The 26,458-nt window shown below is 41.8% G+C and overlaps 1 pseudogene; it reads right to left on the reverse strand.

Moving 5' to 3' along the window:
• Positions 1-8,387: 8,387 nt before the first annotated feature.
• LOC139019645 (cytochrome c-like) overlaps positions 8,388-26,458 on the reverse strand; it is a 44,679-nt pseudogene continuing 26,608 nt past the window's right edge.

Raw genomic sequence — 26,458 nt, forward strand, 5'->3', positions numbered from 1 at the left:
GTATATTCAACAATTCCTAAGTGTTTTATTTTTGTATTTAGTTCCTTATCTACTACCTGTCTTTCCTATGAGAATGCAAGCTCTGTGAAGGAAGGAATTGTAAGTCTTGTTTATTCCTGTGTCTCAACCTGGAACCTGGTGGATACTCAATAAATATTTAATGCATAAATGAAAATTATGCATTTAATTTATAAAGTCTTTGGGTATAGTTTTCATTTGGAAAAGAAAGTTTTCTTCCCAACATCATATGAATATTTTCTTATAATATAGTAATGGTTTCACTTATATATATATTATATAACATAATATTTATTACATGTGATATTTTATATATAAATACTTTTTTACATGATTTTTGGTATAGCTAGAGATTTAATTTCAAATTTTCAACTTATTTTATAGTATATCAAAAATTGTTTGTTGAATAATTTATCCTTGCTTCAGTAATTTGAAATATCTAGTCATCATATTAAAAACTTCAGTAAATACATGGGTTCATTTCTAGATTTTCCATTTGGTATAACAGTTTCTTTGGCTATTCTTGTACTGCTTACTATGCTGTTTTGTTTATTATAGCTTAAAATTATTTATATATGGAAAGACATCTTCCTCCCCATTGCTTCTTTTTTTATAATTGCATTTTTGTTATTCTTATTTATTCATTCAGATGAGCTTTAAAATAATATCTAACAAATTTTGTAAAAGTCCACTGAGCACTTTGAAAATAATTGTCTTACATTTATAGATTAATATAGGTATAATTCACCTTTAATGAGATTGAGATTTCTTATTAAAAATATGATAACTCAAAGATTTATTGAAATCTTCTTTATTGGATTATTTATCTTCCTTTTGTTAAGTTGTATGACCTCCCTGTAAATTTTGGAAATTAAAACTTTATCAGAGATAACATTGGCAAATATGTTCTCCTATGCAGTGGGCTTTCCTGTTGTTTTGTTGATGATTTCTTTTGCTGTGCAGAAGCTTTTTATTTTGATGTAGTCCCATTTTCTCCTTGGTTTCCATTGCCCTAGGAGCTGTATTGGTAAAGATATTACTACGACAAATGTCTGCTATTTTGCTGCCTATGGCTTCTTATAAGATTTTTATGGTTTCCCGTCATACATTTAGGTCCTTTATCCATTTTGAGTTTATTTTTGTGTATGGTGTAAGTTGGTGGTCTAGTTTAATTTTTTTGCATGTATCTGTCTAATTTCCCCAACACCATTTATTGAAGAGACTCTCTTGACTCCATTGTATGCTCTTGCCTCCTTTGTCAAATATTAATTGAGCATAATGGCTTGGGTCAATGTCTGGGTTCTCTGTTCTGTTCCACTGGTCTATATGTCAGTTCTTGTGCCAGTACCAGGCAGTTTTGAGAACAGTGGCTTTGTAATATAGCTTGATATCTGATATTGTGATCCCTCCAACTTTGTTCTTCTTTCTCAAGATTGCTGCAGCTATTTGGGGTCTTTCTTTATTCCAGATGGATTTTTGGAGAGTTTGTTCTAGGTCTCTGAAGTATGCTGTTGGTATTCTAATGGGGATTGCATTGAATTTGTAGATTGCTTTGGGTAGTATGGATATTTTAATGATGTTGAATATGGTATATTCTTCCATTTGTTTATGTCTTCCTCTATCTCTTTTTTCAGCATTCTGTAAGTTTCTGAGTACAGGTCCTTTACCTCCTTGGTTAAATTTATTCCTAGGTATCTTAACATACAGAAAGCCAAGAGACATATGAAAACATGCTCAAAGTCACTAATCATATTAGATAGACAAATCATATTAGATACTGTATCTTTTTAAACCAATTGTTAGTATGTAGGAAAATTATGATTTTAGTACCGTATTTTTTAAAATGTTCAACTTGTTTGACTTTTTTTATTCATCTTTAGAGGTTTTTCTCTGGAGTTTTCCTAGTAGAAAAGAATATAATCTGAAAAGAGTGATAATTTTGCCTCTTGCTTCCTATCCCCACTTCATCACAGTTGTCCTGAAATACTTTAGCCTCACATAGATGCAATGGCTTTTTAATGCTTCTCCCTACTCCTGTTACTTCTCACTCCAGTATAGCTTACATATTGCTGACAAAGCTAATGGTTTCTCTATTCAGAACTATCAGAATCCTCCCTTTTTTATTCATTAGTTTATTTGTAAAACCCTAAGGAGTACCCAGCCTGTGCCAGGCAATACCGGTAGTGAACAAACCCGATATGACTTCTGCCCTATGAGCCTTCCATCTACATGGAAGAGTGACAGATGTTAAACATGACAACCAACAAACAAGTATATTATTATAAATAGTAGTGAGTGCTTAATGGAAAAGACCAGGCACAATGAGCAGAGAATTCTAGGTCAGAGAAGCCCCTCAGAGGATGTGACCTTTGGACTGTGACAAGCAGGATGGATGGGATTTGGCCAGAGGAAGAGCCCTGGGAGTCTTTCTGGAAGATGGAAAGCAGTACAAAGACCTTAAGGCAGAAAAGAGTGGTGCTTTTGAGAAACTGCAGAAAGGTCAATGTGCCTACAGTGTGGTGAGTCAGGAGGTGGGTGGTGAGAGGCGCGGGACTGCCAACTAAGCTTGATGCCAGTTACCTCAAAGATTTTGAGTTTTATTTTAAGTACAATGGAAATCATGGAAGGTTTTTAAGGGTGGGAATAACATGATGTAGTTTGCATTTCAAAGGGGTCTCTCTGCTCCTGAATTTACCCATCATTTAGTTTTGTGACAAGGAGGATGGTCAAATACAAAACTTGAAGAATATTAACATTTAATGGGGAAGCAGTAGAAGAATCTGCAAAGAAAGAGTGAGAAACAGTCTTGGTCTGAAATGGAAATGGCTTAAAGTGGGAAAATTTTCCATCTAAAATCGGTGAGCAATGAAATCCCTCAAGGCCTCAGTCAAATGCCACCTTCATATTAATAAGATTCCTAGCCTTCACTGATGCACCCTTCCCCGTTACACTTAGCATTTGCCCTTAACTACATTACTCTTTGTATTGCCCTCTTAGACACTCTTACTGTATCTAACCCTTGGCTCCCCAATGAGTTTATAAATTCCTTGAAGTCAGACTCCTTATTTCTCACCCTTCAGTTTTTCTCACAAATCTTAACATAATAATAATTTCATAGCAGAAATTCAACAAATAATTGTTGATTGGATATGGGTTGCTTTCAAAATAGAAAGAGTTGGCGCTTTAAGGAAAATACCAGGTTTGGTTTTATATTTAAGCTCCTGGCGCATCAATTGTTTAGCCAGGTTCTCATCAATAGCCTGGCCATCCTTCCCCTCTTACTACCCTCCCCACAAATCTATTTTCCTTTGGCAATCTCATGTAACCCTAGAACCAATCCATCCCACCACACGTGAAGCTCCTGTCAAGTGTTCCACTTTCTATTCAATGACTTCTCTTATTTCCTACCTATTTATCCTAATGCATTGTCCTTTGGACCCCAAGAATTATCTAATGGTTTTTACAGAAGGTGTGCATAAATGTAGCCTCCTTCAGTTTAACCATAATCGTACTTAGTATATCTTCAAACTGCTTTCGAACAACAACTAATTCACTGCTTTTTAAAAGAACTCCTGCTAAAGAGTTAAGCAACTGAATCTCACTGGGAAGTTGGAGAGACTGAATCCGTGAGTTAAGCATTGACCAACATCCCTGAGGAAGCCACTGCGTCAGACTCTGTGAAGGTTCCAAATGCTGAGCTCCTCCTGTCAGGCTCACTTCATCCCTCACCACCTGCAATCATTTTGACCGACTCCACATTAGATAGAAAACACAATGCAGGAGGAGTCCATGCCAAGAGTTTTCCATTAGGAAACTTCCAGTAGAGTAATTCCCTCCATTTTTAGTGGTGAATTTACCCTTTCCAGAGTATAAAGGTGGCCCTGGCCTAATGAGCTCTTGTAGAAATAGAATTTCATGTCTCATGACATAAAAATTAATGCACATGTTGAGGAGTTTGCTTACCCTCCTATAATTGTTTCGTGGCATTCATAGTTCCAAACTTGAGAATAGAAAGAAGTGCTTGCTGCTTCATAGACTTTACAGGCTAACAAATTACTTCCACATTCTCTACCATTCAGGAGTAAAAAGCATCTTCTTGCATAATAATGTACAGCTCACATAAAACACAAAAATACCTTTTTGGAATACAGCAGTCCTCTTAAGACTTAGCCAGAAAAGGTAGCTCGCCCTCTGAATAATTTGTAAATCTAAAATATAATAGGAGAGACATGTATTAAACATAAGCCTAACCTTTCAAATAAATTCCATTTTACGGTCTACCCACAGCAGCTGGTAACCTCTGACATTCTTATCTTCTAAACTTTTTGTTTTCTATCCATCTGTTAAGTATTAAACAATGTCAGTTCTTCCTTCCCAACTCTAGATCTACCCCCATCACACTAGACTAAATAGAACTAAATTCAATTACTACATTAAGATATATTCTGCCTTACTGAAGAACAAAATATCTCCTTTTTACCTTAAATCAAAAGGCATGCTTGAACTATGCCCCTTCTGATAACTGCAGCTTCTGAGATGAAGAGGGAAAGCAGGAGCTACGTACATTTCTTCTTATGTGTTTCCTATGAAATTTGTTCTTAGGAGCTTAAATCTGTCATCCATGAAGTCATCAAAAGTAGCTTAAGAATGCCCCTATTTTGACCATATTCACATTACGTGAAATCTAAGGCAGCAAACTTGGGAAGTGCTGGGACACGGTTTGAAGATCCCCACCAGGACATCTTAGGAATAAAAACTTTCTTTTTTTTTTTTTTTTTTTTAAATATTTTTTTATATATATATATTTTATTGATATTTTACAGAGAGGAAGGGAGAGAGATAGAGAGTCAGAAACATCGATGAGAGAGAAACATCAATCAGCTGCCTCCTGCACATCCCCTACTGGGGATGTGCCCGCAACCCAGGCACATGCCCCCGACCGGAACCGAACCTGGGACCCCCCAGTCCACAGGCCGACGCTCTATCCACTGAGCCAAACCGGCCTTGGCATGAATAAAAACTTTCTTATAGAAGAATGTCACTCTTCCGGCCAGTGACAGTATGAGGGTTGATGCATGTCCCAGGAGAGAGTGGACAGAGTATATAGAGAGGGAAGGAAAAGGATGGACTCAGCTCTAGTCGGTACCCATCAAGCATGAGAAGATCAGACCCTGCCCCATGTGAGCCAAGGGGAGGGAAGAAATGCCCTGTCCAAAAAACTTCCATCCTCCTCCACATTGCCTGTCCATGAACCATTAGAGTCATTGCTCCAAGAAAAGGCACTACTAGACCTACATAATAGAAATCCTTAACAGGAACAAGCTACCATTGCTCATTAGCAACAGTAATCTGCCAAATTTGATTTGTGCTCTTCGGGGGCCACCAGGTTGTCCCACCCCAAGTCATGACAGAAGCTACAACTGGACGAGCCAGGGATGAGGGCATTCATCTGTGGGCTAATGATTGGGGTTGTGTGCTGTATGGGTGGGAATAAATGGCATTTTAGATGTCATTTCAGAAATGCAAACAAAAAACAGTTGCCTTTTAAATAATTATTTTAAAATAAAATAAAAACAGGATTATACATGGCAAAAATCATGAAAGTAGTACCAGCATGCCTGAAGTGTGGGAAACACTGACATTGAGAAAAATGGTACAATGGAAGGTGGCATAGGCTTACCTTTTGTTTTCTGCCCAATGACCCTCACACACCTTTCTCCAGGGCCAGTCTCAGATATGTGAACTGGAAGCTGGAGCTCCTACTCAGTCTATGGACACCCAAGAGATGTCCTCCTCCTCTGACCTTACCCCAGGATTGGCACCCTCCTGGATCTAGGCCAGGAGAGAACAAACTTCTCTTGAGCCATGGGGCTCAGTCCTAATAGAAGATCCCATAACTGCTCACACAGGAAATAAGATACAGTGGGAATTGTCTTGTGTAAGAATGCCCAGCAAGGACTCTCTTTTGTGAGGATACTGAGCCTCTCGGTCAAGAACTGTGTTTTGCAGGCCTACCAGGGACACAGTCAACTTGGAACCACCACAGGGTGTGCGTAGAACAGGCAGATTGCAGGAGGCAGAGTGCAGACACCCCCTGGGTCCCTGAACCACCAGTCTCCTGATGGTGATCAGAGCACCAAGAAGGGACTAATTTAAAAACCAAACAATGTGGTAATTGCCCCTGGTCACCAGGTTGTCTTGCTTTGGAAGGCCGCTGTTTCCGATTAGTGGGGCCTGGATCTGATGAGGACTAACAAAGTGTAACGAATGATCAAAGCGGCAGTTACAACAGTGCGGGTGCCCAGTGATTGATCTGGATGACATAATAATGACAACCAATGAGGTGAGGCGGTGGTGGTCCGCTCCAGGTAAGGATGGGGATGGGCCCCAGGCAGGTCAGGACTTTTCTCTGTTTGGGGAAAAGAAGGTCATAGGGTGGAAGCAGAGGCATGTGAAAAGGAAAGAATGAAGTACTAACACCTGAAATTTTGGAGAGGAAGAGAGAGGGTCAGCCATGGCTGAAAATGAGAGCCTTGGTCAGAGATGGAGATAAAGATTGTGAGCCCTGGAATATCACTAACCTAACTATATATGTACCGCACAGAATCATTTATAATGAAGAAAACTCAGCTCTCTGTAAATAATTTAAATTTCAAAAGGGCTCATTTGAAAGTTATTTTTGATAGTCGTGTTTTCTAAATAGCACCGGAATTGCCCTTTAAAAACCAATAAAAGCAGGGTCCCAAATTGATATTTGCACACCCATGTTTATAGCAGCGCTATTTACAAAAGCCAAGAAGTGGAAGCAACCCAAGTGTCCACGGATGGATGAATGAGTAAACAAAATGTGGTATATACATAGAATGGAATCTTATTCAGCCTAAAAAAGGAAAGAAATCCTGTCACCTGTTACAACATGGTTGAACTTTGGAGTCATTCTGCTAAATGAAATAGCTAGTCACAAAAAGACAAATACTGTATGATGCCCTTTATAAGAGGTAGCTACAGTAGTCAAATTCATACACACAGAAAGTAGAATGGTGGTTACCAGGGCATGGGGAGAGGAGGAAAGGGAATTTGTTGTGGGTATAGAGTTTCAGTTTTACAAAATGAAAAGTAATGCAGGTCTCTTTCACAACAATGTGAATATACTTACATGACTGAACTATACACTTAAAAAATGGTTACGCCCAGCCAGTGTGGTTCAGTGGTTGAGCAGTGACCTATGAACCAGGAGGTCAGGGTTTGGTTCCAGTCAGGGCACAAGCCCGGATTGCAGGCTTGATCCTCAGTAGGGGGCTTGCAGGAGGCAGCCAATCAATGATTCTCTCTCATCATTGATATTTGTATCTCTCCCTCTCCCTTCCTCTCTGAAATCAATAAAAAAATATATTTTTAAAAAGTAGTTAAGATGGTAAATTTTTATGTGTTTTTCTTTTTAACCACAATATAAAAATAGAGCCTGACAGATTTACTATTTGGATAAAAATAATTTTTCAACAATATTATAAATTTTCTGTTTTTCAAGTAGTATATGCCGAATCTAAGTTGACTCCTTTTTTGGAAGTTCAGATGTTATTCGGGGAAATAGAATAGTCTTGACTTCAAAGCCCATTGAGGTGAGTTGTGGTATTTGCCCCTAGACATGTGGCCCCAAAATGATGAATATCTGTGGTTCTAAGGTCTTGTGGGTTTTATGCTGCTTTTGTTGTCAGGCTCTCAACTCTCACTTCTTTTCTGTGGGCCAGTCTCTTACCTCCTCCAAAACTGTCCAAGAAATGAGGAACTGTGTTAGACACATTAATTCAAGTTTTGCATTAAAAAGGATGAAAAGATGCAGAATCGGTACGCTAATCACCTGAGCTTCAGTACCCGGTCTTGGGTACTCCTGCTTTTCTCTTCTCTGCTTACCACTGTCCATCTTTCTGCATTATTGGCATGGGAACTGTTACAAGCACCAGAACTGTGGATGGGGAAGGCAGAGGTTTACTATCAACATGATTCAAAAATCATATGCACACATATTATCAACTCTAAGGTTCCTTCTGATCAAAATTAAGAGACTCTGTGACTAACATAAATCCATCTTCTAAAAAAAGACTGACCAGCTTTCTTCAGCAAAGAATCAATGTTATTCATATTTCTAGTCTTTAATGCTTGCTACTTTTTTCTTGCTGAATAAGAAAACGGGGCGGGGGGTGGGGGGGAGACTGGTATTTTTAAAAGGCTATATTCTCAAGAACTCTTCTGATCTTCTGTTATGCCCAGTGGAGAAAAATCAGATGTCTCCTTCTCCAAGTCTACTGCTGGCTCTGCAGGCAGAGGTTCTCTGTAGAATTTTATTTGTGAGCCTCAGGACCCCAGGCATCTCACACCATAGCTTTTGTATTCTGCTTCTGCTCGGGGCTAAAGGCAGGTCCCTCTTGCTCATTTCCATATGGAGGCTGCAGACACAAAGCAGGGGGAGAAGAGTAAATGAAGGCGGGAGGAGAAATGGACAGCTATATCCTAATGGGCAGTGGTTGTTGGTGGCAGTCTCACCTCCCCACCATGTGATCACAGAGTAGCCCAAGCTCTTTGCTGGAGGGTGGCCCAGCAGCCACTTAGTGTGGGGACAGGGACTGAGTGGAGTGGGAGGACCGGGTGTGAACCCTCCCTCCACCCCGCACTAGCTCTGTGACACCTTACAAGATCCTCTAGGAGCCCCCATTTCCCCACTCCGTCTTTGAAACAGGGGAGTAGTCGCCTTCCTGCACCCCCCCCCCCAAGTTTACCATAAGGATCCACTAGAGCATAGCTGTGAAAACAGGCTGCAGAGTGTGAGGTTCAGACACAAATGCAAATGGAGAGGCCTCTGCTGATTACCATTTGGCAGATGCAAAGCCCTGTGCTGTTGACACAATTGTCCTTTACGGCCCTTGGCTATTTGGACTTCGCTGACAAACAGGGAAAAGGTGGGGAACATTTGCCTCTCCCTTCAGTTTTGAAACAAAGTTTAAAAGGTTTTTCAGGAAACTTGCAAAACCAGGTTGTCTCAGGTTTTGCATATCTCTTGTCCACATTGGCCATTTTCCCTCAGCACCTCTCAGGCTCCCCTGACCTTTCTCTGACCTCTGTCTCCACGCCAGCCTTCTTTCAAAACAAACCAACCAGTAAGCCAGCTTCATTTCTTTTTTTAAATAATCCAAATGCAGTTTCCAGGAGACTGGCGCGGCTCCGGTGCCGCACCTTGAACCAGGGTGATACCCGGCTCGCTGCCATCACCCGGGTCCCAGGCAGCCTCTGATGTCAGCTCAGGTGTTCCCCCGAACAGTCTTTCATTGTCGCACTATATTCCTGCCGGGTCTTGGAAAAGCATTAGTAGCAACAACGTATTTTCCAGAACTCCAAGATTTTTCTTCCTGGCGACTTTTAAACCTCTCAGAGCCTCCCTGTTCCACCAGTGCCCACCCTTGGAGGCTCCAAGTGTATTCAGCTTAATTCGCTTTAATTCTTTAACTGATAAACAGTTAACAGTAGAATTTCAACTCTGAGCCTCCTCCTCCCCACCTCCCCCACAATTGCCTGTGTGTCTGAGGTTGTCAGATCAAGATGGAAAAATACCTCTAATTGTTTCCAGACAATACATGACGCTCTCACTCTGGGTGAGAATAAGTATAACTTACATTTTCGCAAAGGACCTCGGGGAGGCCCGTGGGAGATTCCTGTAAGCGGCTTCTTTGTACAGTACCGTCCACTGGAAAATAAAACCCAGTTTCAACACTGAGCCAGGAGCTTGCACTTTCCCCAGATTATTCCTACGTGAGCAGCTATAGCAGGTTTTATTTTTCCCCCAACAAACAACATTTCTTTTCAGATCTTATTAGATTTTGTCTTGGCCTCGCTATCAGAAAGTAAATATCTTGGCCCAGAGGACGTGACAACTGTGCATTGGAATACGGCACAACAAAGAATCTGCACGGTGGTCTTTTCCTGTCTCTAGGCATCTCTCCCTGCTCAAGAGATTCACTTCTGGGCCTGAAATCCTATTGCTGAGAGACTCATTCATTTGTGTGTAGAAGACTCACTAGTTTTGACTCCCTAGTTTTGAGAACTTGCACAATTTGAATACAAATACAATTGTTGACAATTAATACCTTAGTCAAACTCTGATTAACCAAATTGCCCAACCATCAGAATGAGACTCTGGATTAGAAATTGGGGAAGGACTTCGGGGGGAGGAAGAGAAGAAAGGACAGAGAGGAGTCAAACCTACACTGATTCACACCCTGCACGTGCCAGGCACCTTCTAAGATCTACAGCCTGTCATCTTCCTGACATTGCAATGAGTGAGGAGGAGACAGGGATTCAAAAGGGCTGAGAAACCTGCTCAGGATCATACAGAGAATACTTACTTTAACCTTGGGAATACATGCAAATTCAATTTTAAATATTTTTCTTTCAATCAATCCATGTCTCTTGCATTAGATATTAAGTATCTTTTGGAGTGTTGTTTTTTTTTTGTAATGAATATTAAACTAATAGTTCCCCCTTATTTGTGGTTTTGCTTTCTATAGTTTCAGTTACCCACAGTGGTGCAAAAATATTAAATGAAAAATTCCAGAAGTTACCAATTCTTAAGTTAATTCCAGAAATTAACAATTCTCACCTTTTAAATGGTGCACCATCCTGAGTAGCAAGATGAAATCTGGCACCATCCCGCCCCGTCCAGCTTGGGACGTGAATCATCGCTTTGTCCAGTGTGCCCACGCTGTATCCGTGTCTCATCCCTTAGTCACTTACTGGCTCTCTGGGTTATCAGATCAAATGTCTCAGTACCACAGTGGTTGGGTTCAAATAACCCTATGTTACTTAATAATGGACCCAAAGCATAAGAGTAGTGATGCTGGCTTTTGGATATGCCAAAGAGAAGCCGTAGAAGCCATAGATTGCTTCCTTATTATATACAGTACTAGAGGCCCGGTGCACGAATCCGTGCATGGGTGGGGTCCCTTGGCCTGGCCTGCGATCAAGGCTGATCAGGGCCAGGGCGGCAGGAGTTTGGCCAGGGGGAGGGGCCACAGGAGGCTGGCCATGGGGGGGAGGGGCCGCAGGAGGTTGGCGGTGGGAGCACACTGACTACCAGGGGGCAGCTCCTGCATTAAGCGTCTGCCCCCTGGTGGTCAATGCACATCATAGTGACTGGTCGACTGGTCATTCCAGTTATTTGGTTGTAATGGTCACTTAGGCATATATATATATATATATTAGGCATATTATATATATATATTATATATATATATATAATAAGGTATTTAGAGAGAGACCACATTGACATAATTTTTATTACATGATAGTTTTAATTGTTCTATTTTACTATTATTATTGTTCATCTCTTATTGTGCCTATTGATACATTAAACTTTATCATAGGTAGTATACAGTATAAGAAAAAACAGTATATATGGAGGTCAGTACTATCTGAGGTTTCAGGCATTCACTGGGGGTCTAGGAACATATCCCCCATAAATAAGGGGGGACATCTCATTATATATTGAAGAAGTTATTATATACCGAATATTATATATGTCATATATAATATTGAATACATACAAAGTGGGGCAAAAGTAAGTTTGCAGTTGTTTGTATGGAAAATAATATAATAATTAATAAGTAATAACACAAGAATGAATTCTGTGTTTTGCATACTCACAGCTGTAAACCTACTTTGGCCCCACCTGTATTATATATAATGAAGAAGGTGTATCTGTTTGCCAACACATTAATTTATCTCCCAGAAACACCAACCACAATTTAGGAAGCAGGCCCACACTGAAGACCAACAGTCCTTGAGCGCAAGAAGGGGCAGGAGCTGATAAGTGTGTATGAGCCTCTCAGGCCAGTTATAGACTAGCCCCCAGCTAACTCCTCCCCTTGACTGCCTCCTAAGGATCAGATAGGGGCAGCCAGCAGCTCAGCAGACCAGGGAAACCAGTCACCATGCATCGAAGCCCTTGTCTTTCATTGTTTTCTTCGGAAGAGTTCCTTGATGGGAGAGGAGCTCTTTTGTGTTTGAGGTGAGACTCCACAGTGGTTCTCCAAGTCAGATTCTGGTGCAGGGCTCATCGCTGGTGACATTTTCACTAGTCATCATGATAAAATTTCCATCTTTTCTTTCTTGGAGAAGACCATGGTTGTTGTTTTTTTGTTTTGTTTTGTTTTCTGAATTATGTTCTTTTGAAAGTATGGGTGTCCTTTTACATTTTAGGAAACAATGGGAGAGTTCATGGAAATTTGTGCTTTATAAAAACCCTTACTTGGAAAAAATGGTAGTCTGCATACCCATCTTTGTGCCTGTCTGAGAATATTTCTCTAGCATATCCACACATGGAAAAATAAGCATAGATAAGGAAATAGGGAAGGTTGGAGAAACCACTGTGGAGTTAAGTACAACAGTCAAAAAAAAAAAAAAATGAAGTAGAGCCACAGTGATAGAAAAATCACTAAGGTTAAAAAAATAAAGAACCTAAAGTAGAGTATGATGCTATCTTTATAAACAAACCATCCAAGGTATGTACTTCTATATGGACCTATGTATGTATATAAATACACAGAGAAAGTTCTGGAAGGAGGGATAGCAAACTGAAAACAGCAGTTTCCTTTTTGGAAGACTGAGATTAGATGGCTGTCACCAGAGACTTTTATTTTATCTATATTATCTGACCTTTTTATAAGGAGAACATGGTTAGCTACTACTTAAGCAATTAGAAAATAAATATAAAGGATTTTTTTAATTTGTTTGTTTGTGGGTTTGTTGGTTTTTTGTTTTTTTTTTTATCAAACCCTGATCTCCTGGTTCATAGGTCAACACTCACTCACTGAGCCACACTGGCTGGGCAAATTTAAAGTTTTTAAGTTTCAAACCTTATGCTAGTCTCTTCTTATTATATGTGTTATACCTATATGTGTTATACCTGCTGCTGCTGTTGTTATTATTATTGTTGACATTTAATCTTACCAGTCTGTGAAAGTCAAAATCCAGATAGCTTTAAACAAAGAGCTTGTGGTATTAAAGTCTCGCCGTATGGGAGTCAGAAAAGGTTGCGATGAAACTAGAGATGGTTCAAAGAGTTACTTATCCAGACTTCCACCAACTGATTGATATTAGAAATTCTAGATACTAGCACAGAGTCAAGGCAAAAATTCAATATACCCGATAAAGTACACAATAAGGTCATCTTTAGTAATTCTCGGCATAATAATTATGCATCTTAAAAGGATAGTGTAAAAACTAGTTCACTATTTTAAGTATAATACCGTGACTTTTGTTGAAATCATTTAAATAAAGTAAATTTTAATTCTTTGAAACGCAGTGTTGCAATATTTCATGTGTAATAGAAGTTTGCAAGCCTCTCTTGTTACCACTGTCCCTCTAAGGTTCACCCAAACACTAAGGTTTTTATCCCACATTTCATTTAGGGAAACCACATTTTGCATCGGGCTCTGATTTGAAAAGATGCCTATTCTGCTCATTAGAGTTTGCAGGAACATGTGCTAGAGAATCTGGCACATACTTCGTTTGTCTTTCCCCTCACCATCTCTCAACCCCTCAGACTTCTGCAGCAAATCCTTGCCCTCAGCTCTGCCATAGCCTCAAAGGATCCAAGTTCAGTTTTCAAGCATTTGTCTCTTACATCATCGTCAGCCCCATGCACTAGACTTGGACTCAACATCAAGGTAAGCCTTGGGGAGAGATCAGATTTGTAGAACTGGAAACTTCAAGCCAGTATGACAGCAGTTCCTTGGACATTCTATCCCAAAGCCCCAGGTTGTGGGGGAGGAGGGGGTAGCGAGCTGGCGGATCAGTGCCAGAGACCAGCCTGCCTCTGGAGCTGCTCCAGGCCCTGATGCAAGCAACAGCCATGGACTCTGGTAAAGGACAAACATCTCTGCTGCTCTGAGCATCAGCCACCACCTCCTACCAGACCTGGACCAGAGTCTTGAATTTTTATACAGATGGGACAACCATTTCCTTTTCTAGCCTTTGGGTTGCAAATGATTTGGAGGATCCTTTTGTTCCTTTGGAGCTCAAAATCAGAGCCCCGAGAACACTGTCATAGTGCCTCCAAGAAGTCAAATTTTCACCCTTTTCTTTCTCCTTATTGACAAGTGTGAACAGATGTTAGCTAGGTCCCACAGGGTGCACAGAGGATCAGCTCAGATCTACATTCCCAACCCTGTGAAAGTCCAGAGCCCTCACTAAGAATTCTGTAAATTAGATGTTAAGAGGGATCACAATTTTGGATTTCTGTTTGACCTCACTGTGTACATTTGAAACCTGGTCTCACCATCTCTCAGCTCTGTGGTCTCAGGAACACTATTTAACCTCTTTGTGCCTTGATTTTCTTTTTTGTGTGTCATAGATATAATAATAGTATTTCATAGGGTTATTATAAGGATTAAATGAGGAAATGCCTGTGGAGGATTTAACATAGGGCCAAAAATAATAATTACTCTATAAATGTTAGCTATTATTATTGGCGTCATGGGTAGTCCCTGGTGACAAAAGAGCAGCAACAAAGTAGTGTCATAAAAATGACCATCTTGGATCCCAAACTTATGACCAGAAAATATGAATAGAATTCACAAATATCAAAGCCTTAAACTTAATGGTTTAAGCCAGCAGTTCTCAACCTGTGGGTCGCGACCCCTTTGGCGGTCGAACGACCCTTTCACAGGGGTCGCCTAAGACCATCCTGCATATCAGATATTTACATTACGATTCATAACAGTAGCAACATTACAGTTATGAAGTAGCAACGAAAATAATTTTACGGTTGGGTCACAACATGAGGAACTGTATTTAAAGAGCCAGAAGGTTGAGAACCACTGGTTTAAGCCCTATTAGTGTGATTCTTAGTTGCGGAGAAGCCCAGATGAGTAACCCTGGATTCATCACAGCCTTTTTTGACCCCCATCAGCTACACTACAATGTTCAGTGAGAAGTGCCACAGTCTTTCCTTTAAAAGCCATCAGCTGGATTTCCCGTGGCTGTCACACAGGACTTCCTCCACTCCTTCCCCAGTGAGCATGTCTCCCTGATGCTCATCCTTAGACCCAACAACGCTTTATGCTCACCCATTCAAAATCACGGTGATGAATTTGCTGCAGGCCTTGCATAGGAGACTTTGTGAGTCACATCATGGACTGTGCCATTCCAAGTTAGGTTTTATTTTTATTGTAAGTGTCCAAATACCATATAAGTAGGCAAGGGACTGGTGTTACTAAGGCAAATGTCTAAAAGCAGCAATTCAAAATGATCTTTCATTTTCTAAGTTGTGACCTCCAGTTAAAAAACAATCTTCCAACTCTTGCAAACTGTGGTGATATTTGACTACTACCTCAGTAGTAGTCAAAGGTTCAATTGCATCAGATCAATAATTTCCTACATTAATGTCTTCCTGTAGCTTTTGGATATTAAAGCATCATACTATGGAGAGGAAACCTCTTAAGTATTTAATAGGGAATAAGCAGTCTCCAGGTAAATTTAAAATTGCACCCCCAAAACCTTGTATGTATTCTCAAGGCACTCAATTAACTAAATATAATAACTAATAGTAATAGTACTGTTACCCACACATCAGTGGATAGTATTTTGCATTGAGACTATAACAAGTCTCACTTGTATTACTCAGCTGCAACTTATTTATAAAAAGTGGGAAAATAAAGAAAGGGTCAGAGGATATAAACTTGTTTTTGAAATTCCAGAATTATAAAAAAAAATAAAATCACAAAGACAAAATTAATTCTTCAGCCATTAAATATTTTTGGTGTATGGTTATCTATGCTAGGAAAATGATACAAGTATAATGATCTCAATAAATTGACTTCTTAATGGTCCTTGCATTTTGACAATTACAAATTTAGCTCCCTGTCAAAGAAAAGAGAAGGGAGAGGAGAGGTGGGGACCGGACAAGAGAAGAGGGGAGAGGGGACGGGAAAAGAAAATATAAAGTTCCATGGTTCATTATGTGCATCATAAACAGAATGACTCTTGGTTTCCTCTTCTGGGTCCTGGCACACCTGTAGGTGAACAGAGTTAGCTTAGAAGCAACTGCTTGGAGAGGAGGTTGAGAGAGTTGGAACTAGTGAACTGACATGCCAACATAAGGTCCTGTGTTGAAGGACAGAGGTGGAGAGAAAAGAAAGCAGAGAGGTGTCACATCCTAGCAAAGGAGTCAAAAAAGTCTGCATTTAAACAAGACCCTTTGGGTCTTTGTGAAGGCAGAAAGATTTAAATTTTTACTTACCAGTTTTTATAACACTTAAAAATTTAACATGTAGTATGTGGGCCTCTAGCAATACTCTTGTCTCAGACCCCACACAACTTACAGGCAGGTTTGACCCTGATATAACATTTTACAGCTTATAAAACCCTTTCACACATGGCATCAGCAAATCCTCCCAATCACCCCAATTCACAGGAAAAAAAAAAAACACTTGAGTCAATAGGAGGTTTGATGACAAATCCAAAATCAGATGGATGGATAGTGTTGGTTTACCTCTTCCTGGCAGGAGGAATTTGGATATGAGTTAAGTAAATCAAGAGCACAATGAACTTATCATAGTAGGGGCTGGAGCTTTTGTTTCTCATGCAACTGATACAGTACAAAGTCTTGGAGGAGTCCCCTACTTTCAAGATGCACTGGTTGTGGGCAGAGAAGATGAGGGGACATACAGAGGAACTGTGGAGGACTGTGTAGGTGAAGGCCCAGAAACTTCCAAGGAAGTCAAAATCTGGATATTAAATCCATTGATTACTATCATTGTTCTTGATTGATTGGTAAATCTTCTGTCACTTGTTTGTATTCAATATTTATACATTAGGTTTAAAGTCATCCTCAGTGTAGCCTCTTACTGTCTCTCTTGTCTGGAAAAGTATAAAACAGTGGTTCTCAACCTTCTGGCCCTTTAAATACAGTTCCTCATGTTGTGACCCAACCATAAAATTATTTTCGTTGCTACTTCATAACTGTAATGTTGCTACTGTTATGAATCATAATGTAAATATCTGATATGCATGTTGGTCTTAGGCAACCCCTGTGAAAGGGTCGTTCGACCGCCAAAGGGGTAGCAACCCACAGGTTGAGGACTACTGGTATAGAAGGTACTTTTCTATAGGGCCCCAAGCAAAGTGCCCAGTCACACCTTGGGGCAATGCCATGTTGCTCATTAATAGGACTGCTGGGGCACCTGATGAATCTGAGGCCATCAAAGGAATTATAGTAGGGAGGTTGATGCTCTTTCTTAGGGGTCCAATGAGTTTGAAAACCTTAGAGAACTAAATTTAAAACAAGCATAGCTCACAGGGTACAAGAATGAATGATATTTCTATTTAAAAGAAAATAAATCAACCCTATAGTAACATTGGAACAAAAATTAACCTTTCTAAGCCAAGAAATGTCATAGACTTGAAGAGATTTCCCAAGATCAATGATATATTTTTAATTCACCTTTCTTAAGCAAGTCAGTCTTCTTATAATATGGCAGAAAGAAATCTATGGAAGTCATGCCAAAAAGTGCCATTGTGGGTCCAGGATGAGATCCTAGTGGAGAATCAAGCAAACTCTCATTTTCATCAAATTAAAGTTAGAGTGTCCAGACAGTGAGGCTCTAAATTGGACACCTATTGTGTCATTTCTAGGCCCTACAATGTGTCATCTATGTGCTCTTCTTTAGTGTTAAAATATACTTCTAAGTACCACACACTTGAGACAACATCTTTTTAAGATGTTCATTGTGTTTTGCATTTGATGGAAGCTGCTTAAGCTAAGAGACCTGAGCAAGAAACTTTCTTAGTTTCTTACATTTCTTTCCTCTTCCTCTCTGTCCTTTTACTCCTCTGCCTTCCATTTCGTCGTCATTTGTTCTCATTGTTTGTCCATGGCACTCTTTGCCCTCTGTCTTTTCTAGCTCCTTGTGGAATTACTGAACTCATCCCATCCCCCACACCCTGTCCATTCCCATCTGATGTTTAGTGGGAAAAATGGCCATGCGGCCCATGTTTGAAGATTCCACTAGTCAGGATGAACCTTACTAGTTCAGATATGTCTGATTTATAGTTGGAATGTTCCCCTCTGAGGCCATAGCTGACAAAATCCAAGCCAAGATTGTCATATTGGTGTCCACCCTACACTGAGTCTAAAGCTTTTTCTCTGAACTCCAAGAGCATTTATCGTTTTCATTATTCTTGTGACAAAATGGCACCTATTGCAGGTTTTAATAAGGATCTCAAGGGTACCCGATCTTCACATCCATTCTTGGACTTCAGTGTCCAGCAGACTTCACTGGTCCCTTAGCTGTGTGGAAGGTCACAGTTTGTCTTGAAGAAATGATGCTGAGTACTTTGAGAACTTTCCTAGATGCTAGGATTCAGAGTCTCGATATATCACAGGGATTGGAAAACTATGGCAAAGCCTTGGTAAGAAAAGAAGTGATTATAGGAGAAAAACGCAGGGCTAAGTTGAAGATTGTATATCCCATTGTGAGATACAAAGAGAGAGTTGGGGAGGAAGACCAGGTAAGAAATGACCACTGGTCCAGCCTCTGGGGAAAATATGACAGAAAAAAGGTAAACTAGGCACACACCTAACACCCCCAAACTGCAATCATTAGATACGAATAGAAAACACTTCCTACTATGTGCTACATTAAATGCATGTCATCTCATTTAGTCCAGAATGAGAGTACAAATTTGTTAGCCCCAATTTTCCAGATGTGGATGTTGAGGCTTAATTATTATTTTGCACAAAGTCATAGTAAGGAGGTGGTAGAAGTTGGATTTTCACCCCTGCATTCTGACTCCAAAGTCTAAGCCGGACATCACTAGCATTGCTATCTAAGGATGGGTGAAACAGGTGCTACATGAGAATCTTCCACATAGGGCAGGGAAGAGATGACAGCCCTCGGAGCAGCTGGAGCCCAGGCAAGGTGGAATCCTCAGCCTTAGCCTCCACAGGGATTGTCTGTAGCAAAACCGAGAGCAGCTGGGGAGCCAGAGTGGAGCCTGCAGCAGCAGTGGCATGGGGGGTTTGGGGGAAGAGCTCTAATGGTGGTGTTCCCAGAAGCAGCTAAGTTGCCTGGGGAAAGAGAGGCTACATATGGCCCCACACAAGAGGAGCATGGGAACTAGCTGCCTTAGGGTAGATGGTGGCATGTTTGGGAGCCTTAATAACCAACTAGACAGGAACAGGACTTAAATGTCTTCATTTCCCATCTCTGAATGTTGACAGTATGTATTCTTTGTCTTCCCAGCTTCACTGTATACTCAGGCGTGAACTTTCCACCTTTTTAACTCCCCACAATAAAGACCCAACATCAATTTATTTACTTCGAGAACACGTATTTACCTATATTTTGGAAAGAACTCAATTCTATATGCTCATTATTTCTGCCTGCTAGGAACTGCTGCTGCAGAAAAAAGGTAATCAATCCCTTGAAAAAGCTCCCTTGAAGTATTTTTTCCAAGTGTGTGCATGTGTGTAACTGAGGAGGGAGAGAAACGTGGCATTTAATGTGCATCTACTATGAGCCAGGCACCATGCCAGACACTACAAATGTTATCTCATTTATTCCTCTAACGACTGGAAAAGTAGGGAAAATTATTAATATTCATGCTATATATATATATATATATATATATATATGCTTGATCTCACAACGTTAATGCATCATGTAAGCCTAGGTAGTTCTGGCTCCAAAACCCATCTTTTCCCCCATTTCACCAAAAGACTTGCCAAGTAGAGAACAGGTTTTTGAAGGATAAAATTTTCCTGCTCCTCTAAGTCCCTGTGGCTACTTGGCTTGGGGCCTCCTTGAGTGGCTTTCCAGGCTCTGAGCCTCCCACCCTGACATGAGGCTGCTGTCAGTGGGGCAGGGAGAAAACCAATCCTGGGCAACGTGCAGCTGATACAAACACACATGGCGTATGACATAGGCAGCAGTGGCTGTCCCCCCCCCCCTTTTCCATATCAGAATAATTAGTGTTTGATGACTACACATGGCTCCTTTCATTCTGTGTCACTCCAAAAAGGGCTCCCAACCATCTTCAGAGCCTGGCTCCTTGTCATGCTATAGGTATCCTCAACATTCACAGAGGAAGCGCATGAAACTTTCTATTCATGAGATGACATCATGGCCGTCGAGCTTTCTCTGAAGCCCCTCAACCTTGACCCCAAGTGGTACAGTAAAAGAAAAAAAAGATTTGGGCAATAAATAAACCAAGGGAAAAAAGAGAGCTCTTTTCCCTGTGTTCAGGAAAACTCCGAGGAAACATTAAACCAAGCTCACTCAGCCTGTTTCTAACATCTTCACCAAAGAACTGTAGTCAGTGAGCCCCATGGAACTTGGGGTTTACAGCCAGCTCTACTTGAAGACAGTGATACTCAGGGAGCCCAGCATGAGATGCTGCCAAATATATTTCCATGTGTGAAAAGTGAGGGGATGACAAGTCCCCAGTAGGGAAGTACTTCAAGAGGTCACCCAAGCCAGCTCTCTGCTTCCAAGCAGCCAAGGCCCATCTTTCCCTCTCTCTCTCTCTCTCTCTCTCTCTCTCTGCCATAATCGGCAGCACCTGAGTATTCCCTGCCTTTTTCTTCCTCTGCCTCCTCAAGGTGATCCAGAGCCCTCTGACTCTGGACTGTCCACCTCCTTCATTCCTCTGAGGTCAGTCCTGCCTTCTGAGGGGACACACTTGAGCTTCCTGATAGAGATTTGGGTAAAAATGAGCAGGAGAAAAGGATGCGTGAGGCAAAGGCTGGAGGAGACGTGGGTGAACGCTTTAGAAAGCAGTGCAGCCTTCAGGAGCAATGGCTGGGGGAAGAAAAAGGGAGAATGTGAGAAGTGTGGGGGCCCCTGTTTCCCGTTCACACAGGGCATTTGAGAAGTGCAAGTGGAGGACTTGATTTATTTTGAAATTACTTCTGATTGCATGGACTGTGTTCTTTCAGCCGTAACACTTCTCCAAGACCAAACCTCATGGGGCGTGACTTCATAAGCATTACGCTGGTGTTTCCAAAACTAGGTCTTGTGAGGTGGTGGGGAGTGTGCCGGGGCTCTTCAGGGGTCGGAGAGCAAGGAGTGCACTCACTGCCCAGGGTGATTAAGTCCCCCTGTCCCAGTCACGATCAAAAACACCAAGTAGCTGTTCGGCTGTTCGGTGATTTCTAGGCAAGCAACGCATTTTCATTTCTTTTTCTTTGAGGGGTGATGAAGAGGTTGTGGGAATCTCTGAGGTAGGAAGTAGGATAGAGAAACGGTGTGCTTAATTGAAGTTAATACAATGTCTGTTTCTTTTTTTCTTTTTTTAAAAATATATTTTATTGATTTTTTACAGAGAGGAAGGGAGAGGGATAGAGAGTTAGAAACGTCGATGAGAGAGAAACATCAATCAGCTGCCTCCTGCACACTCCCTACTGGGGATGTGCCCGCAACCCAGGTACATGCCCTTGACCGGAATTGAACCTGGAACCCTTGAGTCCACAGGCCGACGCTCTATCCACTGAGCCAAACCGGTCAGGGCTGGTTCTTTCTACTTAGACTCTCCAGTTTTAGAACTGAGAGGGACTTTAGAAATCTGCTCCCTGACTTCACATACTGTGATCACCATGTGACAAACCCCATGGTGCAAGTGGCACAAATACTGATGCTGTGTGAAAACCAGGCCCCAGGCCCTACACTGACACGGTGACATGCCACTCCTCTCCCAGGCGTCCTCCCCCTGCCTGCCATCTCCTGAGAGCTTTACATAGAACTGATGCTGGGCTCTCATCCTCAGAGACCCTGATCTCATCTCTCTGCAGCTTGGGCATTAGGACTATAGAAAGCTCCCAGGGAATTCTAAGGCCAGGCAGGAGGACCTAACTTGGAGGCCCTTTCCCAAGTGCTTTCTATGGGGAATGCTATGGACTGAATGTTTGTGTGCTCCCATCCCAATTCCTATGTTGAAACCCTAACCCCCAAAGTGATGGTATTAGGAGGTGGGGCCTTTGGCAGATGGTTAGGATTAAATGAGGTCATAAGGGTGGAGACCTCTTGAATGGGATTAGTGGCCTTACAAGAAGAGTCCAGAGTCAAGAGCCTAAGTCCTCTCTCTCATTCTGCCAAGTGGGATGCAATGGGAAGTGAGCAGTCTCCAGCCTGGAACAGAGTCCACTCCCATGCTGGCATCTTGATCTTGAACCTCCGGCCTCCAGAACTGTGAGAAATGAACGTATATTATTCAAGCCAACCAGTCTAGGGTTTTCTGTTACAGCAGCCCAAATGGGCTAAGACAGAGAATACGGGGAAGCATTGTCCCCTCATTAATAGCACTCATGGGCTCAAAGGCATTGACAGGAGAGGCAGAGGGGGGCAGCGGAGGGCCTCTATAAGTGAAATGCCAGGAGACCTGTGCTGTGGGACCCGGAGAAGTGACAACCCCCCTGGCCACACGTGCTTCCTCTGTAAAGTGACGTGGTTGAAATGGAAGACACTGTTGTCCCTTCCACCTGCACATTCTCTAACACCAAGTAACCCTCCTGTACTCCAGGCTCCAGTTTCTTAAAGCTTGAGATTTTCATGGCTTTATTTTTTTCCCTTTAATCAATTTCTCCTCTTTTCTTACTTTCTGCTCCCTGTTCTTCACGTCATTGAGTGAGGCACTGCATATATGAAAGCCACACCCCCCAGGTTGGCCAGGCTGTGGGCACAAGTAAAGTCATATGAGCACTTGAATCTGCCTCTCGCCGGCAAAAGCTCCTGGATGCTCAAACAGGAAGTCCAGTCCCTGCAGCCGCCCTAACACATTTTGCTTCTGGGATCCCCATCTCGCCAGAGGCCCCTCACAAGTGCTGGGCACCCAACCCACCAGGAGCATCACCTCGGGCCTCTGGGTGATCTTCTCTGTACACTTCCTACTGTGCGTTCTTCGTGGGAACTCCACTCGCAAAGCCACCCGAGGGAGCTTTGCAGTGTTCACAGTCATGTACAGGTAGGGGTGCTGCTGCCAAAGCCACCCACGCCGGCAAGTGTGGTGCCAACTTCCATGCAGGAGTGGTGAGAAGGGCTCTCTCCTCTGCTCTGCTGCTCCTGTCCCACAGACAGGCTTCCTGTGCCCTGATCACTCAGTTGGCCCTAGAGGCAGCTTCTCCATCTTCTAGCCTCACTTCCTCCTGCTGCACATCAAAAGCAACCCAGGGTGAGTGGGTGGAGGGGTGAGAAGCAGAGTTTTCCTCCCTCTTTCCTTATTCAATATATACATATATGCCCTGGCCAGTGTGGCTCAGTTGGTTGTGCTTCATCGCATGCACTGAGAGGTTGCTGGTTTGATTTCCAGTAGGGGTACATGCCCAGATTGTAGGCTCAAATCCCCCAGTGCAGAGTAAGGACAAAGTTGGAGGTGCAAGGGGCAGCTGATCGGTGTTTCTTATCAATGCTTCTCTCTTTCCCCCTCTCCCTTCCTCTCTTTCTTTTTTAAATCAAATAAAAAACATTTAAAAATATATATATCATATGCATACACACACACACACTATATATATATATGTGTATATATGTATACACACACACTCATATATATACATACTGTATATATCTATACATTAGTTAGGATATATATACATGCTTATAGATAATAGTATATAGATTCATAGATTCATATAGTGCATATGTTTGTATATTTTCTTATCTATTTAGTTATAGAGGAGCCAAGGGCTATAGCATACAATTTTGCAAGAAGCCACTTCTTGCCCATAGCAGCCACCATTTGTTGATTAATGCATCTCAGTGTGACTCTAAAATGCCACCCATGCCTGGCTTACATTCTCCTGTTTATTCTTCTCCACGTGACTTTCAGGTAGGTACCATCAGACTGACTCCTCAGCACATGGAGGACGTCAGAGCCAGAAGTCCATATCCGCACTGCAGGGTACACTGGGCTGCGGTTCACCTCAATGCTCCCCCCATGAGAGAAGAGTTTGCAGTTCAAATCAAGAGGTGCCTCCAAGGGAAAACCAGTTAGCAAAGAGAGAGAGAAGAGTGACCAGAACAAACCCATCTCACAGGAAAAAAAGAAAGGGCCGTTTTCCTCTCTGCTTGCTCCTGTGTCCCTGGAACAGGGGTCCCCAAGGTCCCTGGCCTGAGGTGCTGACCTTCACGGGATGCTCTGCCTCCTGCTCCCACTACTCAAATAAGAAACTAAGGGAGTTGGACTCTTGCCTCAGTCCCACTGAGTGTTAAAAACTAAAACTGGAAATTCCTCTCCTCGAATCCTAAACTCAAAACTGAGAGCCAAATCCCCCAGTGCAGAGTAAGGACAAAGGAAACCCCATTGCCCCTGCCAGCTGGACGGGGCCCTGCAGGCCGAGGAGCCCATGCCTCCAGCACATTCCCCTCCAATCACAATGACCCAGGGTCCCCGCAGCTCCAACCGACAGAAGCACAGGGCTCTTCTTTCCAGACGTCTTGGGTTAATATCTTTATTTTTTCTGGCCCATATTTTGAAGTTTTTCCAGACTGATGGGCTAAAGTGGAAATTACACTCCTCTTGGCTCTGTCCAAAACAGATGCCACATAATCACAATCATATTAATAAAGCTGGCAAGAGTGAGTACGAAAAATCTGAGAGGGGGGAAGGAGGGGAGAGAAAAAAAAAAAAAACTAACAACTTGCAGAATGTGTCTCCACTGATTGAATGCTCCTGCCTAGAAAGAGGTTTCCCTGAGAAATCTGAAGCCAGCTTTTCCCTATCTAAACTCCGAGGAATTCCTTTTCTTTTACTTACTATTTTCTATGGTTTGGGTACCGGGAGAGAAAAGGGAGACTACTTGCCCAAATGGTTTTGGACTTCACAACACTCGAGGTCTTATTTACGCGTGGATTTCCAGCTCTGCGTGACATAAGTCCCTGCAAACGGGCACGTCTGTCCATCAGCAAGCACAGCGCAACCACAAATTTGGCAGGCAGCTCCTGTTGCCAGATGCCTTCGCTGTTTCTTAAACTATGTATTCAAGGCACTCCACTTTTTTTCTTGCTGGAAATACTTTCAAAGAAGAACACAATGTTTTGGGTTGCCTGGCCAAAGTTTAGCTGTACTTTTGCGTCTTTGCCAAACTTCCTGTTTTTAGCAAAACAATTTATTATCTTGCTGGTTCTTTAGACCCAAAAGGATTTGCCGGCACACAAAAACGACTTGGTCTCCATGTCTTTTCAGAGGAGAAACTCATTCGCTTTCCCATAACTGTCCTGGAGAGGCAAGAACAGAAAGGTATTTAACCTTTGGGAATGTTACCGAGGTGTAGAAAAGGTTTTAATTATTCAAAACCTTTACAGTCTGAACTTTAAAGAACTGACAGTTATTTGTGTGTGTGTGTGTGTGTGTGTGTGTGTGTGTGTGTGTGTGTATGAAAATAATTCTTTTCAGGTGGTTTGGCAAGATCACAGATCTGCCAAACGTGGTATAATGGAAGCAAGTTTGGAGTGAGCCTGGGTTTGGAGGCCAAGGTTGGACTACAGAGATTTGATTAATCAGCAGCAATCAAAGAAAGCATTGGAACCAGACACTTTTATGACTAGTTCACCTCTCATTACTAAGCCAAATAGTCACCCTTGGACTTCATCAGAAAACAAAACAAAAACGAAATAGGAAGAGCCTTTCCCATCGCGACCTAGCAGCCACCTAGCCTGACTCTCAGCCAGTAAATAGATTGAGAAGAAACAAAGTCTCAACTTGATTAGATTGGGGTGCCCACATATAATCTCCGTTTTCTTCTACAAAAATATTTGAACTATAAACAGGACATATGTTGTCTTTAGCAACACACACCACATATAGTCATTTAGATAGGGTTTGATAGTAATGCCCTGTACTCCAACAGAGAATTACTATCTCTTCAGTAGAGACTGGGCCAGTGTGGTTGGTTCTCCAGAGCACTTCATTTCTAAAGTAGAAAATATTTCCACTTAGGTAGATGGATCTGACCACAGTTTTTCCAGGTCTTTCAAAAACCACTTCACACTACCTCCAAAGAACAAGGAACTGGTAAGCCCGTTTCCTACAGATTCCTGCTTCAGAGATCTTCAAATTCTTTGATGGAGACCTAGCAACCACTATAAAAATAAACACTCTTTAAAATAGAGTCAAAGAGTAGGACACTTTAGAGGAAATGGTTAATATTAATGAGAGAGTGCAGTGTAGTCTGACATTAGGCCAGCATCAGCACTTCAGGAGGAATGCTTCACTTAAGCAAGAGAGGGCTAACTTCTGTCTTTCCATGTGTCCTATTTCTCTACTGATTAAAGTAGAGAAAAAGACAGCATCTACTAGAGGGATGGATGGATAGATAGGACATGTGTGTGTGTGTTTATTTTATATATATATATATATATATATATATATATATATATATATATATATATAGCTGTGA

This window comes from Myotis yumanensis, unplaced genomic scaffold, assembly GCF_028538775.1.
Source record: "Myotis yumanensis isolate MYYU_CA2020_CCGP unplaced genomic scaffold, mMyoYum1.0.hap1 SCAF_11, whole genome shotgun sequence".
Taxonomy (NCBI): Eukaryota; Metazoa; Chordata; class Mammalia; order Chiroptera; family Vespertilionidae; genus Myotis; species Myotis yumanensis.